This window comes from Pezoporus wallicus, unplaced genomic scaffold (assembly GCF_028554395.1).
Source record: "Pezoporus wallicus isolate ANWC-B61680 ecotype Strahan unplaced genomic scaffold, APGP_CSIRO_Pwel_v1 contig_749, whole genome shotgun sequence".
NCBI classification, from domain to species: Eukaryota; Metazoa; Chordata; class Aves; order Psittaciformes; family Psittacidae; genus Pezoporus; species Pezoporus wallicus.
This window is the reverse complement of record NW_026641327.1, coordinates 3,522,108-3,532,994: the sequence shown is the minus strand read 5'-3', so window position 1 is coordinate 3,532,994 and position 10,887 is coordinate 3,522,108.

Sequence of the window (10,887 nt, the reverse complement as noted above, 5' to 3'; positions counted from 1 at the left end):
GTCAATAAGGGGCTGTTTTCCTTCTTTAGATCTAGATTATAGATACCTTATATGACCGAAAATGTAAGGGATCAAGATTCAAATCTTTCCTGTGCTTAAGGAGACTCATGCATAGACTATAAAAACACTATTCCCATCAATATATAAGGACTCTGAGGGAGAGGGAAGGAAGGTAGGTGATGAATATCTGTAAGGACAACCACATCTCAGATAACACCACTTTCTTTTCAAAGCCAGCTTTTTTTTTTTAGATTTTGGTTGGTTTGGGGTTATATTTTTTTTGGGGGGGGGAGGTTGTTTGGATTTTTTTAGTTTAGTTTTCAATAGATAGACATTCATTTTACAAATTCCTCCTTTATCTGTAACTGGATTTTCAAGTGTTCAGGTGAACAGCAGCTTGATTGATCAAACACAGCATCAAAACTAGACACACTTGTGAAAGCTTAATGCTTGAAACATGTATGAATGACTAGTTTTGGAAGTACCTTCTTAGACACATCCGATGTTGAGCTGTTCTTTGTGATCTCCCTAAAGAAGGCTGAGCTCAGATAGAGTGAACCCACATTGTCAGGAGTCTTTACATATGCTGAGATAATAATCCTGCTAGACTCCTCTCATGCAGAGAATGTGGGGCTCTAGGAAGTTTCAGCTAAGGATGAATAAGAAATGGAAGGTTATATAAATGGATATTTCTCAGTCAGTGGACAGAGAGACTTTTTCCACATGCAGTGTGTGACACCTCAGATATACCTATGAAAGACAGGACAATGATCATCTGCCATAATAGAAACTCAGCAGCAGCTCTGGTTTAAAAAATAAGATGCACAGAGTTAGTGAGAAGATTGGATAGAAACGATTTTCCCTGCAGTCCTGAGGTACAGCTCTCAAAAAGCCATCTTCATGGAAAGGTAGCCCAGAGAGCAAGTCTTCAAAGACTCACATGAAAGTCCCAGGAGAAGAATCCTGGGCAATGTGTTTAAACAGTACTGGAGAACAAAGTCCATCACTGTATGAATCACTTTAATTCTGTCTTTCAAAAGTTACTGACTGTCAGGAGATTGGCTGAAATTACAGCATGGTAAATTGAATGGAGGGATAACCTTTTTTGAAGTCCAGGTGAGTCCACTTAAGGGTGAAGAGATCTCATTGTAAAACAGGACTACCTTGTTGACTGGGTGTCATGAAACCCCTCCAACAATAATTATCCCACCCTGGTCTTAAGGAGTGCTGTTCAGTGGTAGAGAGCCATCCGGATCCATATTTCTGTGCTAAAATGGACTAACTTGTGGCTTCCTGCCAAGCACCACCCACAGATAAATAGAACGGTAGGCTTTTCATGCACAAGGGCATCCATGTTCTGCTCATTGACAGCTAAGGAGAAGACACTTCCTGTAGTGACCGGACAAGGGTTAATCTGTAAAATTAATCTGTAAACTGTTGCTCCTTTGGTGCAACTTGAGGCCATTTACCTCTTGTCCTATCATTTGTTACTTGGAAGAAGAGACCAACACCCTCCCCCCACCCCCCCCCCAACCTCCTTTCAGGCCTCTGTAGAGAGTGATAAGGTCCCCCCTGAGCCTTCTCGAGACTAAACAATCCCAGTTCCCTCAGCTGTTCTTCATAAGACTTGTGCTCCAGACCCTTCACCGCTTCACTGCTCTTCTTTGGATGCTCTTCTTTGGCACCCTCTTCTTGTATTATATCTCATATACCACCCTAAAACTGTTTTCTTTTGCATCCCTCTACTTCCCTAAGATTTTTCTGACTGCCCACATAATTATAACTGCAGTTCTCTTTTCTTATAGAAAAGAGTTTCTCTTTTCTTATAGAGATTGAAAATGGAAAAATAAAATGTTTTTTAAAATGGTGTTCTGTCTGCAGATAGTTCATCTCCAGGCTTATTATTACTGCTAATGTTATTTTGCTGCAAAAAGTTCCTTAAGTTCTGAGACTTAAGACTGTATCCACTGAAGAAACTGAATCATACAGTCCATCAATAGCTCCAGGGCAATTTTTCACCAGAGGTAGTTGTCTGGAACATACTTTTTTCCTCTCTCTCTTCAGACTTTTTTATTTTATTTTGGCAATTACATGAAACATTACTTCACCCCTTATTATTCTCTTGCCATTCCTAATAAGCTGTGTTTTAATTTAAAACAGCAATTTACAATTCAATTAATATATAACAACACAATCCATTGTAATCACAATGCGATAAATTTGAGTTTTAAGTAATTTTTAATGCTCACAGCAGCTGGATCTGTGAAGTGTGGAAATAGCTACCATTTTTCACCATGTGCAATATTGCCTGTGCAAAGCACCATTTTTTAATTATATCACCACCAAAGCCCAATGTATGGAAAATGGAGCAACTGTAATTGCAAAGGAAGAAAATCTTTGATTACAATATATAGTTAATACAGAAAATGTAAAAGTAATGCCGAGATGCAATTAGTAAAACTGATGTAAGCCTGAATTCCCTGATGTAATCACAATTTTAAAATGTGCTTCAGATTGACATCTTTCAAAAAGTAAATCTATGTGATTTACTTGTATTAGCCAATAAAGAATTCCTGGATTACTACATCTGACCAGAAACTTATTTTTTGGACAGTGTAAATAATGCATTATTACTTTACTGGTGGATGTTTCCTTATTTTTGGCAATCACGTATCAAATTCCTGCATTACTATATTATGTAGATAAAAAAACAACCAAACAAAACCCAAAGGGCCATCTTCAACAAGTTGACAGTTCCTTTGACTTCAGTGAAACTACATTAATTCTGATGTATTTATTACTTATATTTGCTGTAGTTTGGATGATAAATATGAACCATCCTACGCCGTCTGGAAATAGTACATAAACCCTCTTCTAAGTTCCCCTCCAAAAAAGGAGCATGACTCCTCTAAGAAGACCCCCTTTTCTTCTCCTACCAAGGGCTTGCTATGAACACAAGCTCTTGCTACTACAGATATTTGTCAGGATTTTTCACTCTTTTGTAAAAGTTTTTACTCTTTAAATCGGAAGTAATTTTATTGTGTTGAAAGGAATTGTAATGCTTCTGTAAATGTAAAATCATAACAAGGGCTCACTATGTTTTTCCCTCTTCTAATACAGCATTAATACAGGGGTTTTCTGTAATCCCAGTTTACTTCTAAAGGGACTTCAGTACATCATCGTTCCTTTCCTTTCCCATTCCAATAGTGTGCCCTGTGTCAGTTTGCTCCTGGTCACACAGAGACTCCCCATCAGAATTAATAATTCTGCTAATGAAGCCTGCACTAGAAGTGCTTGAGGCTCACAGTATTTGAAAATGGGAATGAAGTTGCTTTCACCAACCTGGGATTTAATTTAGGTTTTTTATTTTTTTTTAACTTTAAAGCCATAGAAAATGTTTCTAGACTTACAAAAGATCATATATGAAAAAAAATTTACTGGAATATATATCCCCTCTTATGTTACTGGATAACCAAGATCTTCCTTAATTAATGGAATGTTACGATTTACACATTTCTGAAGGTCAATAGGAGAAGGAAATAAGTAATATTAAAAATCAGACAATATATATTTTATCCTGTAGCTAGAGGAGAAAATACTGAAAATTAGCAGATAGGAAAGTGTATCTAGAAATTAGTAATTCTCAAACAGAACATTTTTAGACAGGCCATTTCCTTACTGAGCTTGTATAAATGTATATAAAATAAACATTCATATTCCTTTATGAGAAGAATTATAATATTAATTGTTGAAAAATATGGTGTAAATTAAATGTAAGGCTTTTATTATTAGAAATCTTGGTTGTGTCATAGAAGTCAGTTTGAGTTTAGAAACTGGATTTACTTGGAACAGAATCAGGGCCAGGAGACCCAAAATACTAATTTCTTACTATTCTTTATTCAAATTAAAAGATACTGTCTCTGGCAATTGCACCATAAAAAAAAATAAATGCTGTTCCTTTATGTTATTACTGGCTTTTCAATTCTTACATTTGTCATTGATATATGTGGCATGAAAGTAAAAAATGCATACATAACATAAAGGCTGAGTAAATATACATTAAGGAGAACTACCCCATAAAGTGATTTACCCTTATCTGCATTTGCAGGTTGGTTAGATCCATCAATGTATGTAGAGCCAAACTCTATAATTCCATTATAGTGGTAGGAGGAAGAAGGTGGGAGTCTTTGAGGTGACGCCATGTCTTGTATAGTAAAATCTAGCAAAGTTTCATTTTCAAATATCTGGTGGAGAAGTGACCAAGTATCTCCAGTAATTTTAAGGACATTTTCCAAATGTTTATTTAGATAAAAGACAGATAACAGCAAAACTATAAAACCTGCAGCCAGATAACTAGGTTTTATTAATGACCTGCCATATACCGTGGCCGGATAATTAAAGTTCTCTCTCCCTTCTAACCCCCTCCTTCCAGAAAAGGAGAAAGTGGACAAATTTATTTGATAGCTTGATAACCAGGGGACACTGGTTGAAAACTCTTGATATAATCAGGGTCTATTCAATTTGCTCAGGACAGGCACTCCTATCTGCTAATTTCACCTGTGAATAGTTAATTATGCCCTGGATGCATATGGTCGAGCCATTAATAAAATTTGTCTGTCATAGGTTTCTGTATTTTCTGTTTTTGTCATCCTCATGTGCATTTTATCTACGGGAATCTTCCCTCCTCCCCTTTTTTTTTCTTTTAACATTGCACAAGACAGATGTTAGTGGTATAGGTATTTCAGCAAGGCTACGTTATAGATGGCATGCAGCATGGATCAGGATTGCTCTTTTAGCCTGTAAAAGACTGGGCCTGTGTACATAATGAAGTTGCTGAAGCATGAATGATAATGGAGTTCTTAACCATTTCACATTTTCGAGCTATGCTTAGGGAATTTGCTTCCATCTAAACAAATGCAAGAGAAAATGCGCCTTTTTTTTTTGGCAAGCTCACGAGGATTTCACACATATAGGACAGTTGGGTTTAGTTTGTTTCCTTTAAATCTGGATGCTGTGCCTGTTCTAAGGCATTTCTTTGGGTGAATGCAGGCATCAGAAAAACAGAATTTCTCTCTCCAGTCATGTGAATTTAATAAAGGGCTTTTGCTAAGGCAATTTGTTTTAATCTCTGAAAGTCCTCTCAGGATTCAGAAAGCTTGTAAAATTCACATCAGATTTCCCTAATTCTACCATTTCCTTCAGTTGGGACAATTTTCCTTCAGTTTTCCCTACCTTATAAAGAGATTGCTCAGTTCATCAAAATGATTTGCTTATTCATAATACTGCAGGCTAGAACATGCTGCTTTGTCTAACACCTCTGAATAAAAGTATCTGAAGAATAGTAATAAAACTATGAGTAATTCTTCCCCAACTTTTGCTTCCTGTTTTTTTCTCCAAACACAAGACTGTTTACTCACAATCCAAATGTAGTCTTCAAAGCTGTTGAGAGCTACTCTCTCCATAGAGGCAAAACCTCTCCGCAGATAAATACTCCAGGTTTCCTTGTCCATCAGTTTGACCTATGTATTACTAGTAAAACCATGTCCTCTTCTTAAAGACTGAGATGAAGAAGATCATCAACAAATGACAAAGGTTCTGTGCCTTCCTGGCCTCTCCAGCAGCAGATATTGTTGTAAAACCTAGCCTTATTTTAAACAATTTAACACAGGATCCCTGATATGGATTGGTGTCTGGCCTCCCTGGTGACTAGTAAGTCTTGAAACCTTAACTTCACCTTTACTGCTTAGGCCTTCTGCGTCCGGTCTTCTATGACAGCTATGTTGTTTCTTACACTTTTTCTGTCTGTAAGGCTGGGTCAAGCCTGAGTGAGTTTTTAATCCTTCTCTGCCAAAGAGCTGAGTTGGCTTCATGCATTTTATGTTTTATGAAGTCATTCTTTACTTCAGAAAAAAAAAATCTAGGGATTCTTGTTACCAAGTTTTCCCTAGATATATCTTTCACCCCTTCTTTCAGTCTCTAAGAACACTCTTTGCTTGTTGGAAGCTGAAAGGTAAGGAGAAGCTTGGATATTTTGCTTCTCTCATCACCTGGTCTCATTGGATGACAGTGCTAGATAGTCTGGGTAGGTTGTTTGGTCATCACAGGGATAATCATCACTGGGAAGGGGCACAGAAGCTGTAGAGCAGACACTGGGAAAAGCCTTATTTCTGAGTGTGTATAGTGCCTAGGGCAATGTAAATAGAGCAAATAAGCACCATCACAGACATAAACCCAGATTATTAGAGGTGGCTGAAATCTCTCAATATTATTTTGACCAAAACATTGCATTTAGAGTGAAAAACTTGGCAAAATTAGTCCAATACTGACAAGAAAATTTTGCCAGTCAAATAAATAGAAACAATGACTTTAAGAAAAAAATGGAAATTAAGGAATTTTTAAAAGCTTCTTATTTTCTTGAGTGGACATCTGAGTTTTCTTTGCTTTTATTAAAAAATGATATGACCTTGAATTGAGTAACAAACATATAATTGACATTTTAGAGAGCTGGGTTTTTTTTTGTTTATATTTTAGACCTCTAACAGTAATTGCTGTCAGTGACACTGTGAATTATCACCCTGAATACTAACACCGTAACAGAATCCACTTGAGATGTCTGAGAGGGTGTCCTGAGCTCCATGGTTAAAGTGTTTTGTGTGATCTCACTTCTAGGAACAATCTGGTACAGAAAGAGAAAAGGACAAGTCAGGTATTTGCCCTCCACCATCCCACTCATTTCTGTGAAGCTTCTTTGAGACCTCCTGCTGCTGCTACTTTTGTTTTGGTGAAGGTTGCTGCTCAACTGCTAAAGGCTCCTTACCATGGAGCATAGCGTTAGCAATAGAAATCCAAAATTATAAGTTAGTTTGCTCAGAATTAATGACTTTGGCTTCAACACAGGCAGCTGGGTAAAAAAAAGAATCTTGGGTTTACCTATACTCTAGTTTTGGAAATTTTAGGGTGAACCGAGGGCACATTTAATCTATTTCTCACAGTAGGAGGCATAGAAATATACTTGTTTAAAGTTAAGCCTGAGATTCTCACATCACTTCATACCTCCTGGCCTAGCTTCTCTTCTGATTTGTTCACAATTCTATATGCAGGGTGGGCATAATGGCAGTGAGTTATGCAGAAATTCAATCTGAAGGTCAGAAGAAGAACACTAAAGTGTGGTCCACCACCTTCCAGGTTTCTGTGACTTTTGAGAGCTCCTGTCCTATTTACTTGTAAAGTTAAATGCTAGTTCAAATCCCTGCAACACACCTTGATTATGCTAATATGGACCCAAATGTTATTTAAGTACTGTGACAACGATTCTGAGAAGTTACATGATTCAGTATTTCCTTACGGCTCCCAAGTAGATCTTACAGATTTTTGATATTGACTTTTTTAGATGCCTAAAATTCTAAAGCCTAGACTAAGAAGTTCTTTTTTCCTTCCTAAATACTCTGCTGAAGTTACTGCTTGCCTCCCCTTTTTATAATGTAGATGGACATCCTAATAGGGTACTTGCTACATGAAATAACCTGTTCTGGAAAGTGTTTCTAGTCCAGAGCAGCCCTATTTGTCTAGGCAGAAATATGGATTTGCTTTGGCTAGGCCTTAAAGAGAAACAAATAGAGGCATGCAACAAGACATACATAGGATTTGATTAGGTGTTGCTGTTTAACAGAAGGCAGAGTAAGTATATTCTTTTTTTTTCTTTCTTTTTAAAAATTATTTTAATTGAAAAAACATCCAGACAGCAAGCAAGAGTAGTTGGTGTTTTGGAAAAATGAGGAGTTAGTTGATGGAGGAAGGAGTGAGACCTCTTATGTCCAGAAAGTCATCAGTCATGCCTCAAGGTCTCATAAAAGGAACATGACACCACAGAGTGTTTGCTCATCACCCTCTCTTGCTGAGCTTTCTAAAAGCTCTTACTGCATAAATCTCACACATTTGCTGCCATGGACAAGGAGGTCTATTGTGCTGAAAATCTTTGACCAAGGGCTCACCTAAACTGCCCACACTGACAGGCCAATCAAAGCTGAGTTGAAGAGGCACAGAAGCTCATCAGTTTTGCATGTCTGGTTGCCAGAGAATTCCAGTGTTGCAGCAGTAAAAGCTGGTTCTCTGCCTTGTTCTTTGGCATGGAGTAGAAGACCATGATCAGAGCAATGTATCTGAAGTCTATACTAGTGGAGATGGAATGCCCCATCAAGGTATCTTGTATCCCTAACCATATTAAACTTACTAATATAAATCTAACATGGCATCTTATACATTTACTTACAGAGCTGAGCAATTACTTACCCTTCTCCTCACTGATCAGAAAAACACATAAGGAACATCGCATGTGTTTTATGCAGCTATTTCGTGGTTGTCTTCTGCTTACTAGGGGTCCTAGGGGTGCTGCATGATTTCGCAGTGCGTTTAGTCAAGCTGAGGCTGAAAACCCTGATGAAAGCAGTCATCTTCATTTGAGTTTCAAGACTCAACCCACCTTCCATGACATCACCAAAATACAGAGGGGATGCTCTGAAGTCATGCAGAGTTACAAGGTGAACATCCACTACCAGTTTTCCCAGTTTTTCATGACCCTTTAAGTAACAAGATATTTTAATATATGAGTATATAGAAATGTATTTACCCTGTTGATACTATCAACCTGTTTAAATGCAATGATTGGTAATTTCTCAGTATTTCATAGCCAGTCAAAATGATTTAACTACATTAGCTTATTACAAAAGCATCTTCCTTACCTCAGCTACTCAGTTACAAAGAAGGTCTCTTGCAAACACTGAAAATGTTGGAGTTCTCAAGAAAAGGTTTTAGTCTTTCTTTAATGGAAAGACATAAGTACAAAGTTAATACCAACACCCCTAATAATACATGTGCAGGGAACCTAAGAGGCTGTCTTTCTTAATTGGACTGTTACACTTCAGTAAGTTCATAGTCTGAGCAGGAAGCACACAGAGGACAGTGCCCATGAAACATCTAGAATGACAGCTTGAATGTTCAAGACTTAAGAGGCTGGTAGATGTATGTTATGAATTCACCCAACCTTAGTGAATGACCATAAAAAATATTCCAGAAAGGACTTTTCTGTGCAAGAATTTCCTTTTATTCTTTGGACAAAGACAAAATGTACACCTTTATAATTAGACACAAATAATTCTTCTGTTTTGCTTGTGGGTTTGGGGGGAGTTGTTGCTTATTTTTTGGATATGTATTAGTGAGAAAAGAATTTTGTGGAAGATTTCTGGAAACATCTGCTCAGTACTTAGCTGTTATCAAAAGGCAAGAAAAACAGTAGGAACTGCTGGGGCAGAAATAGAGAACAACACAGAAAGCATTATCGTGTCATTATATAAAACACTGGTGTGCCCAGGGGTATTGTGTGCAGTTCCGGCACATAAAAAAGGATATTATAAAACTAGAAATTGTGCAGAGAACAGTGTCAGGAATGGGATCTGAAGTAAGGAATGATTTCTTTACAAGAAGGGATTAAAAACCTTTGTTCTGCAAATTGTTGGAAGCCGGGTGAGAAACCGCAGGGAGAACATTACCCCGTGCTTTTCTTTGATGCTTTCTTTCTACATATCCATTCATGGCCACAGTCAGAATCTCAATACATAATGAAATGAGCCCTTGGTCTGAAACTTCACAGATGTCCTTGTGAGTGGAAAGTCTCCTTGCACAGCCTTCCTCACCTATGGGGAGAAAGGTGTGTGTTTAAGTGATTAACATCAAAGCATGGATGCTGTGAAAAGGGATTATTCAGTGGTGGCAATGGGAGAATCTGCAGTGCTGACTATTTGGTCGTTGTTGCAGATGCTGGGAGCAGTGACACTGGGCCTCCTTCCAGGATTAATTTTCATAGAGCTGCCTAAGTGCAGCCATTTGTCTGTGCAACCTGCTCTGTGTAGGGAAACAGTATTCTAAACTGCTAGTACCTGGGCTTGCAGAACTATTTGCATTACACTGTGACTAGCAACCTCAATTATCTAACATGAGGCTCTTTTCACTACCTACTCTGCTAGCTGGGTTTTAGGTATGTACAATTTGAAAAGGACCAAAGAAACTGAAGGTAAAAGCTGGCACTCCTCTGGAGAGCAGGGTTGTCATTAGTCAGCTGTGGAGAAGGCAGATGCTGCCTGTTAGAGGGCTCCTGTAGTATGAAAGCATTACCAAACCACAAGGCAATGTGATCTTTCTTTAGCCATATGAGCTCCCGTGTGGCCCTGAAACAGTAGAGTTTGTCATGGGAAAATGCTGAAGTATACTTGTGCCAGCAAAAGCCAGCAGTGAACTAGACTGGCTGTCAGATGCCATGACAGAGAAGGGCTTGGCTAGAGGGCTGTGAGCCATGGTGGTCTTGAAATTGAAAGGAGCAGAGTAGAAGTGATGAAATAAACAGCAGTTAACATCAGCATTGACGGAAAAGTTTTAGGCTGGGAAAGTCAAAGGTATCAGGCCAGAAAGATGCTGTACTCTAGGGTACAAAGAGGGGAAACTGAATTGCAGAGCTATGGGGCACTGAGCCCAGCAGCAAGAAGGCATGGGCACACCCAAGGTCAGTAAATATCCCCAGCCCCATGCTAGCATCCTCATCCCTGCAGAGCTCTTCCCCATGTTCATAGACCTTTGGCCTCTTTCTCCTTTCAAGAAGGTGGTATGGTCTGTCTGCCCCTCCAGAGACCACTGTGCATGGCAATGACAGAATGACATACTTTCACATCCTTCCTCTGCAAGGCAGAAAGGCCTGGCACAATGCTCAAAATTGTTTGTTCTTAGCAGGGCTGTGTTTCACACAAAGAATGTGGCAATAGATTTTAAACGTAACAAATGTTCTCTCTCACCAAGATGGATCATCTCCTGAATAAAAAGTTAGGCTGAAAAAATTGAATG